A 26251-nucleotide genomic window follows, 5' to 3' on the forward strand; every position below is an offset into this window, starting at 1 on the left:
CCCCCGACGCACGCGGCGCCGAGAAACCGGCCCAGCGCTTCCACACACGTGTCACTTCGCCGCCCCGCGGGCGGGACGGAGGGAGGTGGCGGTGGCCGCTGCCCGTCCCGTCCCCACCCCCACCCGGTGCTCGGCCGAGGGGGGGGCGCTGGACGTCCTGCCCGGGTCTCTGCTTCGTTGTCGCCGTGGGCGAAGGCGAAAAGCTTTGCTGGGTTGGGGGGGGGGGGCGCGCGGCAAAACTTGGGGTGGTGGTGGGGGGGGGGCGAACCCGCAGCGCTGCTTCCCCGGCCTCTCCGCTGCACGGGGAGCTGCCCTGCCCTACTGCCGCCCAGGGGCAGGTGCGCTTCGCTCACCTGGGGAACAAAAAGCAGCCCGGGAGCGCTGGGAAGACGAACAAAATAATTTATTGGGGGAGCTTTCGTGGGACAGACCCGCTGGGTCTAACCCTAACCCTAACCCTAACCCGCTGGGTCCAACCCTAACCCTAACCCGCTGGGTCTGGGTCTAACCCTAACCCTAACCCGCTGGGTCCAACCCTAACCCTAACCCGCTGGGTCTGGGTCTAACCCTAACCCTAACCCGCTGGGTCCAACCCTAACCCTAACCCGCTGGGTCTGTCCCACGAAAGCTCCCCTAACAAATTGTTTTGTTCGTCTTCCCAGCGCTCCCTGGCTGCTTTTTCCTTTTGCTCGGCTTTCTCTCTGTTACTGCCTGACCCGCGTGGGGTTCCCAGCGCCGGTGCTTCGGGCGCCCTACGGACGTCAGCCCGGAGTGGGTTGCGGGTTCGCTTACGAATGGGGCTGACGCAAAAGTTGTCTGGGAAAGGGCGGGGAGCAGGCCGAATGGAGCTGCCCCGCCCCGCCCCGCCCCGCCCCGCCCCAAGCTGCGTGCCAACCGCCCAAGCCTTAGTGCGCCCGGCCCTCCCAGCCCTGGGGACCCCTTTTGCTGGACCTTGACCTTGCAGGGCTGACGTGAGCCCAGCCACAGGCTGCAGTGACGGCTGGTTCCAGCCCCATGCTGGACATGGTCTGGGCCCCATGGGCATCAGGTCCACCCCGAACGGGTTGCCAGCATGGCCCTAGAGCTGCAGGCGCAGCCCAGGCCACGCAGAGACCACCTGCAGCCTTGGCTGGGGTGCCAGACGCTGTGCCAGCTCCAGCCCAGCCCAGAGGATGACTATGGCCCACCCAGGCTAATAGCACAGCCCCTACGTTGCGGATGCCTGCTACAGCCCCAGCTGCCTGAGCCCTGTGCCAGCCACCAGAGCTACCCGTGCCAGCCAGCCACCCACCTTATCCTGCGCTGCCAGAGCCGTCCACCCACCAGGGCCAAACACAGTACTCCAGCTGAGGCCTAATCGGCGCAGGGTAGAGCAGCGTGTCTTGCTCTCAACCCTCCTCTTACTACATCCCACAATCATGTTTGCTTTTTTTGCAACAGCATCACACTGTTGACTCGTATTTAGCTTGTGGTCCACTATGACCCCCAAATCCCTTTCTGCAGTGTTCCTTCCTAGACCGTCACTTCCCATTCTGTATGTATGAAGCTGATTGTTCCTTCCTAAGTGGACCACTTTGCATTTGTCCTTATTAAACTTCTTCCTGTTTACCTCAGACCATTTCTCCAGTTTCTCCAGGCCGTTTGAATTACGAGCCTATCCTTCGTAGCAGTTGCAACGCCTCCCAGCTTGGTATCATCTGCAAACTTTATAAACATACTCTCTATGCCAATATCTAAATTGTTGATGAAGATATTGAATAGAACCAGTCCCAAAACACACCCGGGCAGAACCCCACTCATTATGCCCTTCCGGCACGACTGCAAACCATTAATAATTACTATCGGAGAATGATTATCCAGCCAGCGGATTCCGCGCAGAGAGGTCTACCGTTGACATGGTCTTCTCTCTAAGGCAGCTGCAGGAGAAGTGCAGGGAGCAGAGGAAGCCACTCTACATAGCTTTCATTGACCTGACCAAGGCCTTTGACTTGGTCAGCAGGGATGGTCTGTTCAAACTGCTCCACAAGATAGGCTGTCCTCCACGGTTACTCAAGATGATCCAGTCGTTCCACGAAGACATGAGAGGAACCATTCAATATGACGGCTCATTATCTGATGCTTTCAGAATCAGGAGCGCCGTCAAACAAGGATGTGTTCTTGCTCCGACATTGTTCGGGATCTTCTTCGCACTCCTCCTGAAGCATGCCTTTGGATCTTCAACAGAGGGCATCTTGCTGCACACAAGATCTGATGGGAAACTATTTAATTGTGCAAGGCTGAAAGCTAAGTCTAAGGTGCAGAAAGTCCTCATCAGAGACATGCTGTTCACAGACGATGCTGCTGTAGTGTCTCACACAGAAGACCAGCTTCAAAAACTGCTGGATCGGTTCTCCAAAGCATGCAAGGACTTTGGGCTTACCATCAGCCTAAAGAAGACAAACGTACTCGGTCAGGATGTTGCTGAATCCCCATCAATCAGCATTGACAACTATACGTTAGAGGTCGTCCACGAGTTCGTTTACCTCGGGTCCACCATCACTGACACCCTGTCGTTGGACACTGAGCTAAACAGGAGGATCGGAAAAGCGGCCACAACTCTGTCCAGACTCAGCAAGAGAGTGTGGAATAACAACAAGCTGTACACTCACACCAAAATGCAAGTCTACAGAGCCTGCATCCTCAGCACCCTCCTTTATGGCAGCGAGACTTGGACCCTGTATGCCCGCCAGGAAAAGAGGCTGAACGTCTTCCACTTGCGCTGCCTCAGGCGCGTCCTTGGAATATCATGGAAGGACAGAGTGACCAACACCGCCGTCCTCAAGCAAGCTGGAATCGCAACCATGCACACCCTCCTCAGGCAACGTCAGCTCCGCTGGCTTGGCCACGTCCACAGGATGAATGATGGAAGGATCCCAAAAGACATCTTGTATGGTGAGCTAGCCTCTGGCAAAAGACCTCCTGGACACCCCCAGTTGCGTTACAAAGATGTCTGCAAGAGAGACCTCAGAGAGGCAGACATCGAGCTGGACAACTGGGAAGAACTAGCAGACGACCGCAGCAGATGGAGGCAGGGGTTACACAAGGGCCTTCAGAAGGGCGAGATGAGGATCAGACAGCTAGCAGAGGAGAAGCGAGCGCACAGAAAGCACACTAAGGACTCGCCAGACACCCACCACATCTGCAAGAGATGCAGCAAGGACTGTCACTCTCGTGTGGGTCTTCATAGTCACAGTAGACGCTGTAAATGAGGTCCTCAATTGAAACTATAAAGGGCGCGATCCATAGCGTATGCAGACTGAAGGATGCCGCCTACTACTACTATGCACCCAGTTTATATTAGCCCCATCAAAGTTGTACTTGCTTAGTTTATTGCTGGAAAGATCATGCGAGACCGAGTCAAATGCCTTGCTAAAGTTGAGATATACCATATCCACCACTTCTGCCTTATCCACAAGACTTGTTATCCTGTCAAAAAAAGCTATCAGATTGGTCTGACATAATTTATTCTTTATAAATTCATGCTGGCTGTTACCCATCACCCTATTCCAGATGTTTGCAGATGAATTCCTTAATTATTTGCTCCATTATCTTTCCCGACACAGAAGTTAAACTGACTGGTCTGTAGTTTCCTGGGTTGTTCTTTTTTCCCTTTTTATAGATGGGCACTATGTTTGCCCTTTTCTAGTCTTCTGGAATCTCTCCCCACTTCCAGGACTTTTCAAAGATGATAGCTAAAGGCTCAGAAACCTCCTCTATCAGCTCCTTAAGTATTCTGGGATGTATATCATCAGGCCCTGGTGACTTGCAGACATCCGATTTTTCTAAGTGATTTTTAACTTGTTTTTTATTTTATCCTCTAAACCTTCCCCTTTCCCACTGGCATACATTGTGTTAGGCATTTCTGCATCAGCCTTCTTGGTGAAGACCGAAACAATGAAGTCATTAAGCACCTCAGACATTTTCAAGTTTCCTGATATTGTTTCTCCCTCCTCACTGAGTAGTGGGCCTACCCTGTCCTTGGGCTTCCTCTTGCTTCTAATATATTTATAGAATGACTTGTTGTTACCCTTTATGTCTCTTTCTAGTTTGAGCTTGTTTTGTGCCTCAGCCTTTCTAATCTTGCCCCTGCATACATGTATTGCTTGCTCATATTCATCTTGTGTAATTTCTCCTAATTTCCACTCTTTATAGGACTCCTTTTTGATTTTGAGATCATGCACGATCTCCTGGCTAAGCCAAGGCAGTCATTTACCATACTTTGTATTTTTCTATGCAGCAGTATGGCTTGCTTCTGGGCCCTTAATAATGTCCCTTTGAAAAACTGCCAGCTCTCTGCAGTTGTTTTTAATCTTAGTCTTGCTTCCCATGGGATCTTGCCTACCAGCTGCCTGAGTTTACCAAGATTTGCTTTCCTGAAAGCCATTGTCTCTATTTTGCTGTTCTCCCTTTCACTATTTCTTAGAATCATGAACTCTGTGATTTCATGGTCACTTTCTCCCAAGCTTTCAAATTATCAGTGACTTCTTCCCTATTTGTTAAAATCAGATCTAGAATTGCTTCCCCCCAGTAGCTTCTTCCACCTTTTGAAATAAAAAAATTGTCATCCATGCAGTCCAAGAACTTTCTGGATAGTCTGTACTGCGCTGTGTTAGTTTCCCAACATATGTCTGAATAGTTGAAGTCCCCCATCATCACTAGTGTCTTGGATGATTTTAATTATTTGGAAAAAGCCTCATCCACCTCTCCTATCTGGCTAGGTGGTCTGTCGTAGACCCCTATCATGATCTCACCCTTGTTTTTTACCCCTTTTAACCTAACCCGGAGACTCTCAACATCTTTGTCGCCTGCATCCCTCTCCACCTCAGTCCAGGTGTACACATTTTTAATATAAAAGGCAACACCTCCTCCCTGTTTACCCTGCCTATCCTTCTTGAGCAAGCTGAACCCTTCTATACCAGTTCCAATTGTGTGTTATCCCACCAAGTCTTTGTGATACCAATTGTCATAGTTGTGTTTGTTTATTAGGATTTCAAGTTCTTCCTGCTTAGTCCCCATACTTCTCGCATTTGTATATTGGCATCTAAGATACTGATTTCCTTTTGCCTCCCACTTCTGCCTAGTCCCTCTTTTTTCTCTGCTATTATTGCCCATGATCCCTCCCATTTCCAATCCAACTCCCAGGTCTCCAGGTTTTTTACTTACCTGTGGGCTTTGGTCACCTGTCCCCATCAAACCTAGTTTAAAGCCCTCCTGACTAGGTTAGCCATTCTGGATCCAAATACATCCTTCCCGTTCCGTGAAAGGTGAATTCCATCCCTGCTTAGGAGTCCTCCATGGAACAGCATCCCGTGATCAAGGAAGCCAAAGCGCTCCTGGCGACAGCATCCTCACAGCCGGGCATTCACCTCCAGGATGCAACTGTCTCTGCCTGGGCCCCTACCTTTGACAGGAAGGATTGAGAACACCACCTGCCCTCCCACCTCCTTCCCCTGTACTCCCAGAGCCCTGTAGTCATGCTTGAGCTGCTCAAGGTGTAATGTAGCGGGGGATACGTGGGGGGGGGAGGCTCACAGAGGGTGGGGGGCGCCTGCTGAGGGTAATCGAGGTGACCAGGTGACACCTCTGGGCTGCAGACAAAGGAGGAGGTGGAGCCTGAGGGGTTTGAATTGGAACTGAGAGTTGGAGAGCAGTGAGTCTGGGCTGGGAGAGAGAGAGAAAGGAGGGGGCAAGGCCCTGGCTCTGGGGGCCCCTCGGGGCCTCCTCTCCCCCACATGGATTGGAATGACTGTCTCTGCCGGCTGCAGTGACTCCTCTGTGCTGAGCTGGGCCTCTGCCGATTAATAAACTTCCCTTTCTACCTGCTGAGTGAGAGTCACTCTGCCTGCAGACAGGGCGCAGGGCTTGGGGACCCCTGAACCCCATCACACAAGGTTACAAAATAAAGAATCAAAATCCATCTGTGTGTGACAAGGCTTTTGGCTAAGGAGCAGGGACAGCTGTAGGCCAGGAAATGTACGGTCATAAGAATGGCCAGACTGGGCCAGACCAAAGGTCCATCTAGCCCAGCGTCCTGTCTGCTGACAGAGGCCAGTGCCAGATGCCCTGGAAGGAGGGAACAGAACAGGGAATCACCAAAGCGATCCCTCTCCTGACATCCATTTCCAGTCACAGCCTGACACAGTCCAAACCAGTCACACTGAAATAGTGGTTTGGGGCTGTGGGAAAGGAGAGTCAATGCATGTAAAGGGAAGGGCCCAGGAGATTTAAATCAAAGGTAGTTTGCTAGGTTTCCTTCCGGCAAGGACCCACTTATCAATAGCTGGGGTTGTGAAATCCAAACTTCTGTACTGTTCTGTGGTTGTTCTCCCCACCACGCTATTGTTTATCTGCACTGCCTGTGCCTGCTTCTTGGATTGTTTCTGTCTGCTGTATAATTAGTTTTACTGGGCGTAAACCAGTGAAGGTGGTGGGATATAAGAAGTTAGGTAATTATGTTAGGACTGGTTAGTTAAATGCCAGGTGAATGATTAGTTAGGGTGTACCGGAAAATACTGCTGTCTGCATTGGGGGCAAACAGGAAGTAGGTGAGAAAAACAAGTGAAAAAAGGAAAGGAAGCTATTCATGCGTGCTGGAAGCTAACCCCAATAAACTGACTTGTTTGTCTCTCTGGATGTCAGGTATTGCTGTTCTCTCTGCACATGAGAAAGACCAGGGAGGTGGGAGAGTGAAGGGATAAGCCCTCAGACAACGAGGTTTGTGTATATCATTTGCTATTAATAGCCAGTGGACTTCCCATGAGCAGGTCTTGTCCAGGAGGGTGCTAGCAGTACCAGATGCACGCTTCCATGGGAAGTCTGGGACTCGGAGTTTGCTGCTGTTGCCCTGTAACGTAATTCATGAGTGGCTGGCGAGAGCACTTGTCGAACATAGCTGAGGAGATTGACATACTGGAGGCTGTTCTGGGGGGACCAGCGGAGGTGACTCTCACAGCGAAATGCAAATGGCACCCTGATTGGAGCACAGAGGGACAGAGCTGCCATCAGTCCAGATGATACCCTGAGGAACATCAGAGTGACCTACAGTTTTTGTTCCTGGACGTCTGTCCTTACCTTTAGACATCCCAAGATGTATCTTATTTGCTTGTTTCCAGCTGAGTACGTGGTCTGGATCACTCTGTATCGATTCTCTTCATCATGTACAGCTCAAACGTTAGAATACACATGGTTGCTCAGGCTTCCCACCACCTGCCCTCCAGAGCATCTCTCACACACTACTGCCAATGACCAGCTGCTAGCTAAGCAGGACCACACTGGCTTTTATGAACTGCTTTGTCATTGTAACAAATGCTAACAGCCATGAGCTGGCTAGGCTCTAGGGCACCGCTGCCCGAATGAAGAGAAGCAGAACTGCTCCAGTGTATGATTCCAGCTAAAGGAGATTCTTTGAAAGTTGAGCAGCAGGGGCTTGGCAGGAGGAGCTCAGACTCTCCTCGTGGTCACTGCATGCAGCATAGTAAGAACTGGGAAGTTACATTTGGCTGCATGTTACAGCTGCATGTTCTCCACTCGGTGTTTATAGAGCTGGGCCCAGAGCACAGCAGCCTTGCAGACATTCATTCTGACCTGTGAGTCTGGCAAGCTGAGAGGAAAAATCTTATTTGGTGAGCTGGGGTGAATTCTCACACCTGCTCCCCTGTTCTCAAGTCAGTTCACAAACCTCTCACTGGCTTATTTGTAGTAAACAGACCGGGTAGAAATGTTTGGGCTTATCTCAAGTGTGGGATTTGGCAAGGCATCAGCACAGACCCCAGCCAGATTAGGAGAGGGAATAAATGGTCTGTTCCCAAGCAGAGGAACCAGGACAGCAGCCTGTCCTGTCTCAATGGATATTGGAAATGAATATACCCTCCTCAGGAGGAGGCCTGTCTAGGTTCTGATTTGCAGTGTCAAGCTCCCATCTAAGCGCCAGGCACCAATTAAAGAGGGATTTGAGTTATTCTGTGCCTTTTCAGTGGCCATTCTCTCTGTTTCCTTTGTTTCCGGGGCTATGTCTGGCTTAATTTCCTTCTTCCATTCTACTTCTGCCATGTGATATCCCCCGTTTCTGGCTGAGCTGATACTTGGATGAGTGACAGGGCCTTGGATTCAGACTGGGACATAGGTTTAAGTTCATCTGCTCTCCGAAGTGTCCCTCGCTGGCCCTGCAGCGGAAATGCTATGTGTGTCAGGCACCTGTCTTGCCCTGGCTCTCGATTTGGCATTCCTGTAGCACACAACCATCTGGGAGGCTCACAAATGGCTGGGTAGTTTTTGAAGCAGCTCAGGCTACTGTTGGCATCCTTTTGTCTGCGAAAGATGGTGGGAGTTGCAGCCTATGATGTAGATGGTTTGCAGTGTCTCGTGTGACTGAGTAGTCCAGCTGGAGAGCTGTGTTACCCCTGGCAGTTCTTGCAAATGCATGGATCTCGGTTGGGAGTTGCTTGCTCGTATGAGCTCTTTTGTCGTCAGGCTATAGGAGCCAGCTCCTGTCATGGACTCTGATGCCATGATGGAGACAGTAGCGCCACTTGTTACTGTCACTGGCCATGATTCCTATTGGTCAGGATCTATTCTTGTTGGACGGGTGTCTTTGTAGTGTAGTTCAGAGGTTCTGTCGTTCTTGATCCCTCTGATAGTTCCCGTATAGCATGTGCTTGGGTGTGATGCATCTTTTAATGTACTTAGCCGGCCCAGCCAGCGCAGTCGTCTTTGCTTGAGCTGGCTGTCATGCTTGGTAAACTTGCTCTTTGAAGTATCTTTGCATTGGTGACTTTATCTTGCCATGGGGTGCTGAGTTTGTGGTGTAAACAGCAGAGGTGGAAGCTGTTTAGCCTTTTCTCCCATTGCGCATGTGTTGTCCATGTTTCCCCACCATGCGTGAGAGTAATGAGGATGCAAGCATGACACACTAGCATTTGGGTCTTACTGATGAGCTCTTTCTGTGGTGTGGTGTGGTGTGGTGTGACTGCTGGTGAGTATTAGCTCCACATTGGTGGTTTGTAGGTGAGGACTGGCCCGCCTCCCAAGGTCTGTGAGAGTGAGTGAAAGCCAGTCCTTGCCTACAGACAGCCCCCCAACCTGAAGCAAATACACCCATCCCTCGTTAAAGGAGTATTTCATTTACGAGTACTCGCTTAAACGAGGGACACACTTACCTCCCTTAGTTCACTCTATGAGTGAACTTCCCCCACTCATACAAGCCTTACCCCCCTCCCCACCATTCCAACTCCCCCAGTCTGACCGTCCCCCACCAGCCTTGCAGCCCCAACCCGCTGCAGCCTGGCCCCCTGCTGGCCCCGCAGCCTGACACCCTGCTGGCTCCGCGGCCAGGCCCCGCTGCTACCTGTAACCCTCACGGCCCCGCAGCTCAATACCCTGACACCCCTGCTGGCCCCGTGGCCTGACCCCTTTCACCGGTGCTTGTACCCCCCACAGCTAGACCGCTCCATGGCCGCCTGTACCTCCTGTGGCCAGCCCCTCCTTCAGCTCCACGGCTAGACCCCCCCCCACCTGTAACCCCCAAGGTCCCGCAGCCTGACCCCCCCATGGCCCCACAGCCTGACTCCTGCTGGCCCTGTGGCCCCAAACCACGGCAGCCAGACCCCCTTTCCAGCCCGCAGGCAGACAGCCAGACCCTTGCTGCCGCTGGACCCCGCAGTTAAAACCCCGCCACCTGCCGGCCCCAAACCGCAGCAGCCTGAACCCTCCCTCCTGCTCACAGCCCCAAACTACTCCCAGCCTTTAATCCTCCCCAGCCCAAGGTTCACTCACCTTTCAAAAGCAGCACCACCTGCTGTCACTCCTTCCCTGAGGTGGGAGCCCTAGGAACTAATCAGAGACTTTGACATGGATTTTAATAGGAATTTAGTGTCCCTCTTACGAGTTTCTGCCTACGAGCTGAAAGTTGGGAACCAACTGTGCTGGTAAAGCAAGGGCTGAGTGTAGTCACCAGCAGCCACACCCCACACTGCAGAAACACTAACCCGGGAACCATCCCTGCCACAAACCCCATTGCCAACTCTGTCCACATATCTATACAAGTGACACCGTCACTGGACCTAACCTGATTCTGCCACACCATCGGGGTGCATACACCTGCAGATCCACCAACGTGATAAATGCCATCATGTGCCACCAGTGCCCCTCTGCCATGCACACTGGACAAACCCGACAACCTCTGCACCAAAGAATAAATGGACACAAATCCGACATCAAGAATGGGAACACACACAAACCTGCTGAGGAAAAAAGCAGTCTTTAAAGTGCTCCCATGACTCCTTTTTTGTTTTGATAGAATACAGACTAGCACAGCTATCTCTCTGTCACTGTTACACCTGTAGCAAAACACTTTAATCTCCCTGGACATTCACTAAGGGATTTAAAAGTCATCGGTCTTCTACTGAAGAATTTTATTACACCATTACAGAGGGAGACATCTGAATTGACTAAAGATCTTGGCTGGCTATTGCACTATAAGGGCAATTTCCCCACCGTTGATATTGACACTTCTATATCGCATGCTATGAATGAGACAGAACCAGCTTAATTTGCCATTGTCCCATTAATGACAGGTAACTTCCTTTTTCTTCTTCCCTTCTTCCCTGCTACGTATACGCTGGATTCTGTTATTTCCACCCAACTGGTGAAATGGGTTTTACTCAGGGAAGCTCATGACCTAATAAATTTGTTAGGCTCTAAGGTGCCACAGGACTGCTTGTTGTTATTGTGAAAGGGTCACTAGACAAGTGAATCCGTTCTTAACTGACAAAGGGCCTTAACAGATGCTAATCCACAACTGAGGAACTTTGCTATGAACGTTCAGACCAGCAGCTAGGCAAGGGCAGATTGCCTAAAGAGGACATGGATGGGTGACTTGTTCCTCTGACAAGCTCCACTTTGGGAGGTACCTCCATGCAGTAAGAACAATGGAATTCCCTCCACGGGGGCGAGGGGATACAGAGGGCCCCGGGGTTCCTCTATTTCATCTTCACTGCAGCTCATCACTTCAGAATCATCTTTACCATGAACTTGGGTCCGGGAGAATTGATGACTCACCCTACAGACGGATGTATTCAAGAGACGCAGTCTACTCCATCTCTGCTAAGAGCCTGCAGCAAGAATGTTGTCATTGGGGTATGTGATTAGATTGCTTTAATAATTTTGCTTTCAACTTTCCCTCTCTAAATAAATAAATCTTTAGATTTTAGACCCTAAAGGACTGGCCCAGTGTGCTCTTGGGGGTAAGATGTGAGAGGTACATTGACCTGGGGATGTGGCTGGTCCTTTGGGATTGGAAGAACCTGTTCTGATATGGTGCGACTGGTTTTCACAACCTCTCACCTGTGTAAGGAGGGGACTGGTTGTGGCACAAGAGAAGTTGGAGTGTGTGAGGGAATTCCTTGTGTGACTTCTGGCTAGCCACTGTGGCAATAGAAGTGCTTTGTGTGACTGGTTTGGTGCCTTACAGTGGAGGACCCCAGACCTGGGCTGTAAGTAGCCATGTCTTTAAGGAATTTGCCCTGATTTGACCTTCTTAGCAGTGCCCAGAAAAAACCTCTCTGACAGGCCTTGCTGGGTGCAGCCCAGGGGAAGGGACAGGACGGGGGATGCATACTTTGTAGGTTGGTAGGGAGAGCCTTGTCGATGGGTATCCTATCCTTTTGAGTATTGCAACCAGACCTGGGGTGCTGGGTTGAATTAGTTGGTTAGATCCACAAAGGGGATGTACAATGGTTGGGTTTGCTCTTCACACTTCTGTTGGAGTTGACACAGAGAAAATATCATGTCTATAGTGGATCTTTCAACTCTGAATCCTCTTTGTGATTCAAGAAGACACAATTCACCTACTGTTGCAGGTGTTCAGATTACTTTTGCGAAACCTTTTCCTGCTACACTCAATATTGAGATTCCCCAGTAGCTGTTTCAGTTGTCCCTTTAACTTTAATATGCTCTGGGAAGGGACAGCCAGTCAGCATCAGTGGTCGGCTCATACCGGTGGTAGCAGAGAAGAGTTTGCCAAGTTTTAGCTTCCAAGGCTCTTGCTGAGAGCAAAGGGTATGCCAGCAATGCCCTCTGCAAGCCCCAGAGCAGCACGGTCAGCCTGAGGGACTGGTTCTCCAAGGAGGCAGGAGGCTTTGTTGTGAGGGTGTGAAGTAAGGTTGGGGAGTTAACTTGGGCCGGGGCAGACCTGGGCCCTGAGGAAGAGGTAGTTAGGGGATACTTTTGTCATAGTGAGTAAGGGGCACTATCCCCTCCCCAGGAACGCTGGGGATGCCTGGGATGGACCAATAGAGGATGGGGGCTGCACCCTCCCTAGGGAGGGGATGCACCTATAAGTGTTGGCGTGGCTGGCCCTCCCTGGGGAGGGGGTGGCTGGGATGCACCAGGGGGCGGGGTGGCTCTCCCTGGGGAGGGAGTGGCTGGGATGCACCGGGGGGCGGGGTGGCCCTCCCTGGGGAGGGAGTGGCTGGGATGCACCGGGGGGCGGGGTGGCCCTCCCTGGGGAGGGAGTGGCTGGGATGCACCAGGGGGCGGGGTGGCCCTCCCTGGGGAGCGTGTGGCTGGGATGCACTGGGGGGGTGGCTCTCCCTGAGGAGGGAGTGGCTGGGATGCACCAGGCGCTGGCCTGCCCTGGGGAGGGAGTGGCTGGGATGCACCGTGTATGTGGGGGGGGGGAGACTGGGATGCACCGGGGGGTGTGTGGCTCTCCCTATGGAGGGGGTGGCTGGGACTCACCGGGGGGGGGGGGTGTGGCTCTCCCTATGGAGGGGGTGGCTGGGACGCACTGGGGTGTGTGGCTCTCCCTGGGGAGGGGGTGGCTGGGATGCACTGGGGGGGGGAGGCTGGGATGCACCGGGGGGGTGTGGCTCTCCCTATGGAGGGGGTGGCTGGGACTCACCGGGGGGGTGGGGGGGGGAGGCTGGGATGCACCGGGGGGGTGTGGCTCTCCCTATGGAGGGGGTGGCTGGGACTCACCGGGTGGGGGGGGGGTGGCTCTCCCTGGAGCGGGTGGCTGGGACTCACCGGGGGGGTGTGGCTCTCCCTATGGAGGGGGTGGCTGGGACTCACCGGGGGGGTGTGGGGGGGAGGCTGGGATGCACCGGGGGTGTGTGGCTCTCCCTATGGAGGGGGTGGCTGGGACTCACCGGGGGGTGTGGCTCTCCCTGTGGGGGTGGGGTGGCTCGGATGCACCAGGGTGTGTGTGTGTGTGTGTGTATGTGTCTCTCCCTATGGAGGGGGTGGCTGGGACTCACCGGGGGGTGTGGCTCTTCCTATGGAGGGGGTGGCTGGGATGCATGGGGGGGGGTGGCTGGGACTCACCGGGGGGTGTGGCTCTCCCTGGGGAGGGTGTGGCTGGGATGCACTGGGGTGCGGGGGTGGCTGGGACTCACCGGAGGGGATGTGTGGCTCTCCCTGAGGGGGCGTGGCTGGGATGCACCGGGGGGATGTGTGGCTCTCCGGGGGGTGTGGCTGGGACTCACGGGGGGGTGGGGGTGGTGTGGCTCTCCCTGGGGAGGGTGTGGCTGGGATGCACCGGGTGTGTGTGTGTGGCTCTCCCTATGGAGGGGGTGGCTGGGACTCACCGGGGGGTGTGGCTCTCCCTATGGAGGGGGTGGGTGGGATGCACCGGGGTGGGGGGGTGGCTCTCCCTGGGGAGGGTGTGGCTGGGATGCACCGGGGGGGGGGGGGTGGCTGTCCCTGGAGGGGGTGGCCAGGATGCACTGGGGGTGGGGGGGGTTGGCTGTGGGGGGGTTGGCTGGGATGCACTGGGGGGGGTGTGGCTCTCCCTGGGGAGGGTGTGGCTGGGACTCACGGGGGGGGGGGGGTGGCTCTCCCTGGGGAGGGCGTGGCCGGGATGCACGGGGGCGGGAGGGGGGGGTGGCTGGGACTCACCGGGGGGATGTGTGGCTCTCCCTGGAGGGGGTGGCCGGGATGCACCGGGGGGTGTGTGTGTGTGTGTGTGTGGCTGGGATGCACCCGGGGGGTGTGGCTCTCCCTGGGGGGGGGGGGGTGGCTGGGATGCACCGGGGGGATGTGTGGCTCTCCGGGGGGGGTGGCTCTCCCTGGGGAGGGGGTGGCTGGGATGCACGGGGGGGGTGGGGTGGCTCTCCTTGGAGGGGGTGGCCGGGATGCACTGGGGGTGGGGGGGTTGGCTGGGATGCACTGGGGGGGTGTGGCTCTCCCTGGGGAGGGTGTGGCTGGGACTCACGGGTGGGGGGGGTGTGGCTCTCCCTGGGGAGGGCGTGGCCGGGATGCACGGGGGCGGGAGGGGGGGTGGCTGGGACTCACCGGGGGGATGTGTGGCTCTCCCTGGAGGGGGTGGCCAGGATGCACCGGGGGGGGGGGGGGTGGCTGGGATGCACTGGGGGGGTGTGGCTCTCCCTGGGGAGGGTGTGGCTGGGACTCACCGGGGGTGGGGGGGGGTGGGGGGGGGTGGCTCTCCCTGGGGAGGGCGTGGCCGGGATGCACGAGGGCGGGAGGGGGGGGTGGCTGGGACTCACCGGGGGGATGTGTGGCTCTCCCTGGAGGGGGTGGCCGGGATGCACCGGGGGTGTGTGTGTGTGTGTGTGTGGCTGGGATGCACCCGGGGGGTGTGGCTCTCCCTGGGGAGGGGGGGGGTGGCTGGGATGCACCGGGGGGATGTGTGGCTCTCCCTGGGGAGGGGGTGGCTGGGATGCACGGGGGGGGTGGGGTGGCTCTCCTTGGAGGGGGTGGCCGGGATGCACTGGGGGTGGGGGGGTTGGCTGGGATGCACTGGGGGGGTGTGGCTCTCCCTGGGGAGGGTGTGGCTGGGACTCACGGGTGGGGGGGGTGTGGCTCTCCCTGGGGAGGGCGTGGCCGGGATGCACGGGGGCGGGAGGGGGGGTGGCTGGGACTCACCGGGGGGATGTGTGGCTCTCCCTGGAGGGGGTGGCCGGGATGCACCGGGGGGGGGGGGTGGCTGGGATGCACTGGGGGGGTGTGGCTCTCCTTGGGGAGGGTGTGGCTGGGACTCACCGGGGGGGGGGGGGGGGGTGTGGCTCTCCCTGGGGAGGGCGTGGCCGGGATGCACGGGGGCAGGGGGGGGGATGTGTGGCTCTCCCTGGGGGTGGGTGGCTGGGATGCACGGGGGGATGTGTGGCTCTCCGGGGGGGGGTGGCTCTCCCTGAGGGGGGGGTGGCTGGGATGCACGGGGGGATGTGTGGCTCTCCGCGGGGGGTGGCTCTCCCTGGGGAGGGGGTGGCCGGGATGCACCGGGGGTGGCCCCACGCCCCCTGAGGCCTGTGCCCCCTTTAACGCCGCCCCCCCCGCACTCGCCGGGCCGCGGCCCGCGCTTTGTCCCACCAGCCAACCAGAGGCCGACAGCCGCCGCGATCAGACGGAGGTTCTCGCTCGTCGGTGGGCGGGTCCTCGTCTTTATTTGCACCCTCTGCAGCCAATTAGAGGCTAGAAGCGCGGTGCTTGGCATGTACCTCCTCCAATAGGAGTGGGCGGGCTGACGGGACAGCGGGTCAATCGCGGCGCGGGGGCGGCGGCGCTCCTGTTGTCATCCGGCGCCTGAGGAGACGGGGCAGCTGCCGCCGCCAGCCAGGGGTCGCGGGTTCCGTCGGTCAGTCGCTCCGTCCCGGCCAGCCGGGGACATGTGGAGGCGGGCGGAGGCCCGGCGGGCCGCGACGAGGAGCCGGCCGGCGGCCGAGGTGGAGACGCCCCGTCCGAGCTTTGCCCGCCCCCCGTGCCGCTCGCGGGCCCCGCGGGAGTGAGGGAGCAGCCGCCGCCGCCGCGAGACCTGCCGGGACCCGACCAGCGAGACGCGCGTAGGTCCTGGCCCGACGTCTCACCGCGCGGGAGCGCTGGGACTACAGCTCCCAGCGTGCAGCGCGCCAGAAGGGCCGAGCGGGCGGAAGCGGCGCGGCGGCGCTTGGCATGCTGGGAGTTGTAGTCTGGGGGGCTGGCCAAACTCCTGTGACGCACTGCGCGCTGCACCCGCCGCCGTGGGGTTTGTAGCCTGCAGCGGCCGCGAGCCCGGTCCTGGCGGCGCGGCGCGGTGCAGGGCGGCAGGTGGGGTGCCCTGGGGCTGCACCCCGGTCGGGCGGGGGCCGGAGCGTCGCGCTCCGGGGGGTGCCCGGGCGGGATGGAGCACTGCATGCTGGGCATTGGGAGCGGGGTCACCGGCTGGGAGGGGCGCCCCGGGGGTGCAGTGCGAGCCCTGGGACCAGTCGCCCGGCGCCTGGCGCCTCGCACTGGAATCCGCCCTCCTTCCTGACTGTACCGCCCCGGAGGTCAGTAGCGTCATTGCCCAGCAGTGACTCCCTCGCTGCCCCTGGCCGCAGGCCGAGGCCTCCTGCCTCAAGAGTGGGTTTCATGGGCAGGTGCCAGAGGGAGGAGACGGTACATTAAAGGATGGGCAGGAGGTGTTGTGTGGCCCCGACATTGCCTGATTCCCACTCTCCATGGCTAGATAGGGAGGCCCTCAAGCAGCGGGTCCCAGCCTTCTTGAGATGGGGATCCGTTTTCACATTTCAGGAAGACCCTGAGACAGACCAAAGGCAATTCAGGACTGGAGAGGGGGCTCGGGGAGAGAGGAGGTTCACCCCTGGGGAAAGTGCACCCCTCCACCCTCTGGCTTAAACCCTTCTCGACTCCTCCCCACCCCTCTGGGCTTAAACGCCTCTCAGCTAGGGTTGCCAGACTTTTGGAAAACTTATATGGGACGGGTAGCCTCACCCATGGGATCCCCAGCCAGGGCTACCTGTTCCGTATAAGATTTCCAAAAAACGGGGCACAGGTGGAGACCCTGCAGCTGGGAGCCAGCTAGGACACAGAGCCCTGGCCGGCAGTGCCAGCTGTGGAATCTCCAGCGGGCGTGGAGGCAAACCCCTCCAGCTCCAAGTCCTTGAAGCCAGCTAGGGTGCTTAGCTCTGGCCAGCAGCACCAGCCACAGGATCCCAGGTCAGGGAGTCGGGGACTCCGCAGCAGCGTGCTGGGATCCAGCTGGAGCATGGAACCCGGAACAGCTGTCATCCCCTCTCCCTGCATCCACAGGTTTAAACCTGTCTTAGCCACCCCAGCCATCCCCACATCACAGGGGAGTTCCAAGTTGCCACTGCTGACCACCACTGCTCCTTTGTTGGGCTGCCGTCTCCTCTGCCCGGCCTAGCCTTCCTATTCCCTTCCCCCCTTGCTGGCTTAAATGATACTCAGTTTAATTGGTTTCAGGGTAGGATCCCCCCTGCCAGCTGTTAAACCAACTAAATTGAGTTCCGTTTCAGCATGGCACTAGGAGCCAAGGAGGAGTCAAGTGGCTGCAAATGGCTCCTTAAGAGCCCAGCCAGTCACCCTTAGCAAATCTAATTGTGACCCATGTTTGGGTCTGTGATGGGGTTCAGGGGTCCCCCTGCACTGCACCCCATCCGCTGGCAGGAGTGACTCTCACTCAGCAGGTACAACACAAGGTTTATTAGGCAACAGATGCCCAGTTTCTCACAGAAGCGACAGTACAGCAGTCAGAGACAGTCCTTCCAACCCGTCCTGGGGAGAAGACCCCGAGGGGTGCCCCTCTGGGGTGTAGCTTTCCTCCTCCTCAGGCTGGCTGCCTTCCAGCTCCTCTTCCCCTAGCATCTAACTGCCGTTTCCCCCATTCAAAAACCCAGCTTGGCTCCTCCCTCCTCTTTGTTCAGGGCAGAGGTGTTACCTGCCATTTGTAGCCTCAGGGTCATCCTTAGCCACTGGGAGCTGCTCTGCTTGCCTCTCACATCCAGCCTGACTCACACATGCACTCCCCCCACTCCATCACAGGATCCCGAACCATAGGTTGGGAATCCCTGCCTTAAAGTATTGCACGCCTCAGAAATTCTCGGATGGAGGGAGAAAAGTATTATACCAGCCTAAATATTATCTTGGTATTCTTGCCAGACTCCTGTCCCAAGGCAGTGTTGTTTGTCTTTTGGTAAGATAAAACTCTTGAATCTGGGTGGGCAGGGTACCTGTTATATCAGCTACCAAAACCAATTTCTTCTGACCTCTGCTTCTCCACAACAGATTTAGACGTAAGATAACAGACTTTAGTCAGTCATCACTTCTATTATGGTGAGCAGAGTGATCCTTTTGCTACCAATAAACACACTTATGGCATTCCTGGGACAAATCACCAGAGCTGTGTCTACACGTGCACGCTACTTCGAAGTAGCGGCACTAACTTCGAAATAGCGCCCGTCACGTCTACACGCGTCGGGCGCTATTTCGAAGTTGAAATCGACGTTAGGCGGCGAGACGTCGAAGTCGCTAACCCCATGAGGGGATGGGAATAGCGCCCTACTTCGACGTTCAACATCGAAGTAGGGACGTGTAGACGATCCGCGTCCCGCAACATCGAAATAGCGGGGTCCTCCATGGCGGCCATCAGCTGCGGGGTTGAGAGATACTCTCTCTCCAGCCCTTGCGGGGCTCTGTGGTCACCGTGGGCAGCAGCCCTTAGCCCAGGGCTTCTGTCTGCTGCTGCTGCAGCTGGGGGTCCGTGCTGCATATACAGGGTCTGCAACTAGTTGTTGGCTCTGTGTATCTTGCACTGTTTAATGAAAGTGTGTCTGGGAGGGGCCCTTTAAGGGAGCGACTTGCTGTTGAGTCCGCCCCGTGACCCTGTCTGCAGCTGTGCCTGGCTCCCTTATTTCGATGTGTGCTACTTTGGCGTGTAGACGTTCCCTCGCTGTGCCTATTTCGATGTTGGGCTGAGCAACGTCGAAGTTGAACATCGACGTTGCCAGCCCTGGAGGACGTGTAGACGTTATTCATCGAAATAGCCTATTTCGATGTCGCAACATCGAAATAAGTTATTTCGAAGTCGGGTGCACGTGTAGACGTAGCCCAGATGTAATTAGGCTTAGTCACATATATGGTATATTTTATGATACCATTGGCTCCAAACTGATCCTGGTTGACAGAATTGACTCATAAGTTGAAAGATTGCCTGCTGTTAAATTACATAGTAATAAGTCTGCAGGACCAGATTGTATTAGCCCAAGAGTTGTTGGAAATTCACATTTGCAAGTGCAAAACTACTCACTGTAGCTTGTCATCGAACTCTGAAACAAACATCTGTACTAGATGACTGGAAAGTAGCTAATGTAATGCCAATGTTAAATAAGGGCTTCAGAGTTGATTCTTGTCACTTGCAGACTGATAGGCCCAATGTAAATACTGGACAAATTGGTGTAAACTATAAAAACAAAACAGAATTATTAGGCACACAAACAAACACAATTTGATTATTGTAAAGGAAAGTCATGTTTCGCTAATCTATTAGAATATTTTGTGGCTGTCAGGAAGCACATGGACATAGCTGATCAAGTGAATAAGCTGTGCATGTATTTGCAGAAGTCTTTGAGAAGGTCACTCACCCAAGGCTCTTAAGGGAACCGAATAATCACAGGAGAGCAAGTATGAGAGCGGTAGCCGTATTAGTCTGTATCTTTGATTCCACTCAATACGGCTAAATACAGTGCCTTGCATGGTGACAAGTATCAGCAAGGAATCTGTTCTTGTGCATCAATAATGGGTTAAGAGCTAGGAAGCAAAGAGTAAAAATAAATGGTCAGTTTCCCCAGTGGAGAGTGGTTACCAAGATTGTACTGGGACCTGTGTTGTTCAACATATTCGTTCATTATCTGAAAAAGGAAGTGAACAGTGAAATGGCAAATTTGCAGATGATCTAAAATTACTCAGGACAGTTAAGCCCACAGTTGTGTGCAGTGAGTTCTAGGAGAATGTCACAAAACTGGGTGACTGAGAAACATAATGTCAAATGAAGGAAACCCTATACTTAGAAGAAAAAAGTAATGTATGTTGGAAAAAATAATTCCAGTTACACATACACACAATGGTGATGGGACAGAGGGGGAATGTTGAGTATTAAGAAGGAATAGAAAGTAAGGCAGATAATACCATAATGCAGTGCTTTATATCCCTGGTGCACCCACAGCTTGAATGCTGTGTCTGGTTTTGGTTGCCTCATCTCAGAGAGGAAATTTGAAAGGATTCAGAGAAGAGAAACAAAAATGGTTGAGTATGGAACAGATTCTGTATGAGGAAAGGCTAAAATGATTAGTGCTGTTCATCTTGGAAAACAGATGACTAAGTGGTGGGGGAAATTGTACTTGGTATGGAAAAAGTGAATAGAGAAGTGTTCTTTAGGATTTGTCTACACTATGCAGTGTTTAATGATGTAACTGTTGCCACATCCATGCCACTAAAAGTTGCACAGTGTAGTCACTCTTTCGTTGACAGGAGAGCCAACAAACTTTCACCCCCAGTTAGTGGGATTAGCTTTGTCAGCAGGAGAGCTCTTCTGCTGACAAATCACTATGCACTCAGGCACTTGTCTGCAGAGCTTTTGTCTTTCCTGGGGATGCGTGCTTGCTTGCTTGCTCAACACCTCTGAAAAGGAAAACTTGTGTTGTTCATCTGCCTGTGTAGATAATGTCTTACTGTCTCCGCAGGACAAAAACTAGTGGTCAACTGATGAAATCAGTAGGCAGTACTTTTGATATCAACAAGATGAAATATTTTTTCACACAGTGCACAGGTAACCTGTGGAAATGGTCACTATGGGATGTTGTTGTTATGGCCAAAAGTATAACCACTTAGTTGGGAAAAAGAAAAGATCTAGGTAAAGTTAGTGGAAGATAGTCATTGTCTCCCCTTAGCCCACAAAGTTCATTACCAAATAAACAAAATTATTAGTTTTTAAGGTGCTGGACTGCTTGGGTGTTTGGTTTGGTTTTATTTTGTTTTTTTCTGTGTTAGCCAAAGTGGTCAGGATCAGTGTTCCCTATACACTGTGTACTTGTGCAGCCACTCAGGAGATATTCAGATGCTGCCTAGCTGATTAGCAGAGTGCCACACCTAGGTTTTTGTTTCTAGTGGTGGTGCACATAAATAAATCTATTCTGCACACAGATGGAAAATATTAGAGGGAATGTTGATCAGGATTGCAACTCTGTGCTCCAAGCAACCCTAAATCTCTGACTGCCAGTCGGGAAGGAGAATGGATGGATCTCCAAAAGCCCTGTTTGGTAAACATTCCTTGAACCTCTGGTGCAGACCACTCTTGGAGACAAGATACTCATCTGTATGGGCTGTTGCTGTTAGCATATATGGCAGCTCTTAGATTCTTATGGGTTCCTGTCCTGGGAATCTACAGAGCAGTGGTGGGTAACCTGCAATCCTCAGGCCATATGCAGCCTGTCAGGGTTCTTTGTCCAGCCCACAAGACCTTTTGCTTACTGTTGTCAAGGTGCAGGGTTGCCAGATTCTGCCGGTTTCCATCCACGTATTTTTTTTCCCCTGTTGGTGTTACAAAAGTGACATGCACATAAAACAAGGGCACATGAAGTGAGGTGGATGCTGATTGCACACATTGGATGCTGAGGGAGCACACAGCTCTCACAGTCAAAGTGCTGCTTTGGTTCACAAAGCACATCCTACGAATTCTAGGTGTACAAGCCCAGTTAGAAAAGTGGTCCTATCCTGGGACACCATCTTGTGGCCTACTGAGATGGAGGGGGGCCACTCGTGGCCCACCTGCTAGCCTAGGTAGGCCCCTTATTGCTCCAGAGCTTTGCTCACTGTAGTTGACAACTGTTTTGCAGTTGAAGGTACCTCCTGCTATTCCTGATTCTGAACACGCTAACTGGAGATTTAGAGAAAGGGGTTGGAGGGCTGAGTCCCTGCTCCGATGAGCAACAGCCTTACTAAAAAGCAAGAAGTCCAAGAGTGCATTTGGGTAGCAGGGAAACCACAAGAGTAGTTCCTGCCGGGTGATAGGAATGGACTAAAAGTAAAGGCTACAATATTTATGCCTTTACCCATTCTGTAATCTTCACACGTATACTTTGCTTTCTGCCTTTCCTAGTCTCTTCTAGACAAAGTTGCTGCCCAAGTCGAGGGTGTCTTTTGTGAACAGACTGTGTGGATGACGCCTCTGGCTGCAGTCTGCGCAGTAGGAGATGCGCAGGTCCTTCTTCACTCCCTTTCACTCTTTCTCCGTCATTATTCACTTGCTGATAATTCAGTAGGGGTACACACTCTAGGACATGCTCCTGGTACTCTGATATGAAAAGCAGCCCAGAAGTGAGTAGTAATCTGCTATACAGAGTCCCATATATGCTACAATAATGAGATCCCAGATCCCAGAAATGGACCTAGCTGCAGTGTTTGCTCATTTTACGGACAGTGAGGCAGGAGCAAATCTCACATCAGAGAAATTGGCCAACGGTGGGAGAAAAGGATCTTTTATGACTCCAGGAAGAGAACAAGAGAGAGAAACAGTGTGAAACTGAAATCAAATTAGGGATACTAAAGTCATTAACCACTAAACACACCTATAAGCCATATGCTTACTGGCTTGTTCAATGGTTTCTCCCACAGTTGGCCAGTTTCTCAGATGAGAGATTTTTAGTCTTAATGTTTCACTAATATAGCATGGTGGTTTGCATAAATATTTGGATTGTAGCATTTGTTAGCTCACAGACTTGTTCTTGCCTCACTGTCAAATCATTTTTATTAGCTTTCAGCATCAGCCACACGTCTGGTCATGTAGCAGGATAATGATCTTGTAACCTTGATTGGTTTCCTGTTCCATTATATAATTATCCTTTTTCTTTAGGGAAGCATTTCTGACTATGAATTTTTAAAGTTTACTGCTTAAACCATTGCTGATTGGTCTTTCCTCCTTTACTACAGAGAAATGGTCCTTGCAGTGGGGAGCCCTGTCTCAGTTGCCTTTCTGTAGCAGCAAATCTACCTGGGTCTCTTCCATAACTGTGTGGAAGTATCATGGTCCCACTCATTCAGTGCAGTGCAGGGTTCCTGTAATGCCATCTATTTCTCTGGCTGTGGACATCTTCACTGTTCCTTTGCGGGGCAATAGCATTTTGCCTCATTTCCCCTAGTAGGACTTCTCTAGCAGCAGAATGGAACTGACATGGCAGCTCTAATTGATGAACTCCCTGCTCTTGTATCTAGGGCTTATACAGATGCCCCATTACCCAGGACAGGGGCTGGAAGGTAAGCCTGGGAGCTGCTGTCCTACAGCATTCAATGCACAGGGGGCCTCTTCCAGTTGTGGCAGCTTTGTGCTGCTGAAGCAGAGATGAGAATCAGGCTTCTAATGCTTTTGACTGAAAGCTGAGGTTCTTTGGGAAGTGCTGGGGAAGGCTAGCTCCCCAAGGAGAGCAAGGTGCTTGGCCTCAGAGAGGGGATTTGCTGAGACCTATGAGGAAAATAAATTAGTTTTTAAAGCAAGTCTTTGGGTATGGTCTTAATTACAGCTGGGTATGTGCTTGATTTTGCTGAGGTGGGAAGTGGGTCACCTGCACTCTGTATGCTTTATTGTCAACAGTAAAATCTCTCCACAGCTGGAGTCTAATTGGTCTGTGCAGTGAGCTCAGAGCTCAAAGGTTCCTTCTGGGACTCTTCCCACAAGTCTTTTAGCCAGTTACGCATTTGGCACAAATTGCTGTTTCTTGAATTTTACCTTCTGACGAGTATCTTGCTCTTGAGGCAATAATTTTTTTCTTTCTTCTGTTGGTGAAAGAGACAAGTTTTCGAGCTACACAGAGCTCTTCAGGTCTGGGAAGGGCACTCTGTGAGCGTCACAGCTAAATACAAGGTGGAACGTATTGTTTAGAAGACATAATTACTGCAAATTTAGGTCCCGTTGTTTTGGGGGGTTATTCTATTTAATTTTTCCTCAGAATTTTTCAATGTTTGTTTACTACAACAACAAAAACAGATGAAAATGGTAGGAAAATATTGTGGTTTATTTTCATGGACAGAAGGATAGGTGAGAAGTGTAGATTCATGATTTGATGAACTGGACTCAATGTGGTTTGTTGCAGAACTAAAACAGAACTCAAAACTAGTTCCACCTCCAAGTTAAAAAAAAAATATTTCTAATCCACAAGTAAAACTTCATTTCAATAAACAGTTTACCATTTTAGGTTTAGAACTGTTTTACCTTATAAACATTTACGTTTAATAATTGGGCCACCCCATTTGAGGAGCATACAGATACTCAGCTTTGTCCTTTTCTCCTGTTTTTTGTTTTTTACAACTTTTGAATACTTCCTTGTTTTCTGAAACAGATTTTTGTTTTCTTCCCATTTGAATGTGTCATATCTTTAAACCATTACCAACCCACTTGAATTACATATGTGGTGGGCATGCAACTCATCAGGACATTCAGGTGCATGCATACTTTGGAGCTTGAGTGTGTGCCTGTTTGTGTCTCCTCTACTAATATATTGCATGACTTCAACAGGCAGCTTTTGGTATACACATAGCGTAATGTATTATCCTACTACTTTATGTTCATATTATGCAATATATTGTACTTTCCTAATTAGTTATGTGTTTATGTATTTGAATGGTACAACACCATGGTAGAAATAGGGCAAAGAAACAATACCTTTTTTGGTAAAACTCAGGATTTCTTCAGTTAAAAACCAGTTGAAACTAAAAATGAAGGAGCTTCCACACACTGCAGAAGACACTAGAATGAAGTGGCCTGTCAGTACAGTTGCAGTCAGAGGACAAAAAAAGTTTAGTGGCTGACAGGTTTTTTGTAATGAGCCATAAATTCAATGTATCTGCTCAGTTCGTGAGTGTTAGCGTCTAGCCCAGGCAGGAGCTGAAGCTGCCAGGTGTGTCTTTGGAAGGTGCTGTGCAGGCTTCTGTCACAGGCAGGGATTGAGAGGTCAGAGCTGAAGGGATCATGGTATGAAGTGTTTGCTCTTTGGTCATACGGTGTGTTCTGTCTTTTTATCATTTTCCTGTTCAAGTGTATTGGAGAGTTCAGTGGTTGTCTGGTTTCGCCCACTGTGGTAGTGTTGGGGCACTTAGTGCCCTGCCTGAGGTTTGCACACATTGTGAAAGGCTGTGTACAACCCATGGATCTTGAAGGGTGTGCCCTGAGTGGGTTGAGCATCCTGGCAGTGGAGGCATGTCTGGAGGTTTTGTAGTGGTTGTTCTGGGTGAGGCTGGTCCCACTTTAAGTTGGTATCCTGGTGTGTGGGAGTGTGCTTCTGATGATGAGGTTGAGTACTTTCATCCAGAAGAGTGGGTTCAGGAAAAATTTCTGTCAGAATTTGGTCCCTATCAGTTATGGATTGTAATTGTTTAATATTTTATTTTCTCTGAACAGTCCAAGTATCTCTACAATGCTCCGTCACCTGGCTCATACAGCCCTTTCAGATGCCAACTCAATCCCTCAGAGTTTGGCTGACTGCATTTCAGATTATGGTAGCTCAAATTACAGCTAATGTGCAGCCTGTTGGCCTTATCCAGCCCAGGGGACAGTTGAATGCAGTCAGGTGGGGGTGGGGGGAATAGGGGTAGGAACTGAAGTTCTCAAGCCTTGTCCTTGAAGCATATGCTACCACCTATTCCCTAACTGTCTCCTGCAGGGCTCTTGCCCTCTCCCTGTAGGCACCATTAGAGAGTAGCTCTGGTCTGTTTTCCTTTAGGTCTCAACATCCAAAAGTCTTCTCTTTGTTCATTATTGTCTGGAGTTGTAAAGCCTTGTAACTAGACCTCCGGGACTCAGACAATGGCTTTTTGACAAAGAGGGTTTCTCTCTGTGGTGTTGCCAGTCTCTCAGTAGCTTCCCGAGATGAGTTCAGTTAGCAAATCCCTTCCTTACCGATCTCCCTGCAGTCAAGGGCCACTGGATGCTTTCAAAGTAGACTGTGGAGAGGGCTCCTTAGGACAGGGCACTCCCTGAGATGCTGTCCTGGGCCTAAGGCTACCAAAGCTGCATGCAGCTGTTTGCTTATCAGTCAGGGACCGCTTCGCCTCCTTTGTGTTGGGATTACAGTTGGTTTTCAGTTGCATGGAAGCTGTGTATGTGTTGGGATTTTTTGGCTGTGCTTTTCACCCTTGTCATGGATATGACATCAGTGGCAGGAGGCTTACTTTAAGCAGGGCTCCAGGTGGCAGGTGGTGGTTTAAGCACCGTGTTGCTTAACCCAACTCAGAAGGTCTTTGAAGATTGAGCACCCAGAAGTATACCCTAATAATAAGGTACAGGGGGAAAAAAGCTAATGTTGTTGTGCCAGTTTTCAGAAAGGGTAAACAAGGTGACCAGGGTAATAGGTCTGTCAGCCCGACACTAATCCTGGGCAAGATAAAAGAGCAATTGATGTAAGATTTGATTAATAACTACGTAAAGGCGTTTGCT

At 52.5% G+C, this 26251-nt stretch overlaps 1 protein-coding gene across 3 annotated transcripts in view; it reads left to right on the forward strand.

Moving 5' to 3' along the window:
- The first annotated feature begins 15490 nt into the window (after positions 1-15490).
- The window catches only part of MAF1 (MAF1 homolog, negative regulator of RNA polymerase III), a 30927-nt gene continuing 20166 nt past the window's right edge, over positions 15491-26251 (forward strand). Inside the window, exon 1 of one of the 3 annotated variants that reach the window (XM_074986431.1) lies at positions 15491-15833. The gene's annotated coding sequence lies outside the window, so the exon portion shown is untranslated. Of the gene's footprint in view, positions 15834-16062; positions 16078-26251 lie in introns of those variants that run through there. The other 2 variants (XM_074986433.1, XM_074986432.1) reach the window with 2 other exon arrangements.

Source organism: Carettochelys insculpta, chromosome 2, assembly GCF_033958435.1.
Source record: "Carettochelys insculpta isolate YL-2023 chromosome 2, ASM3395843v1, whole genome shotgun sequence".
Lineage (NCBI taxonomy): Eukaryota > Metazoa > Chordata > Testudines > Carettochelyidae > Carettochelys > Carettochelys insculpta.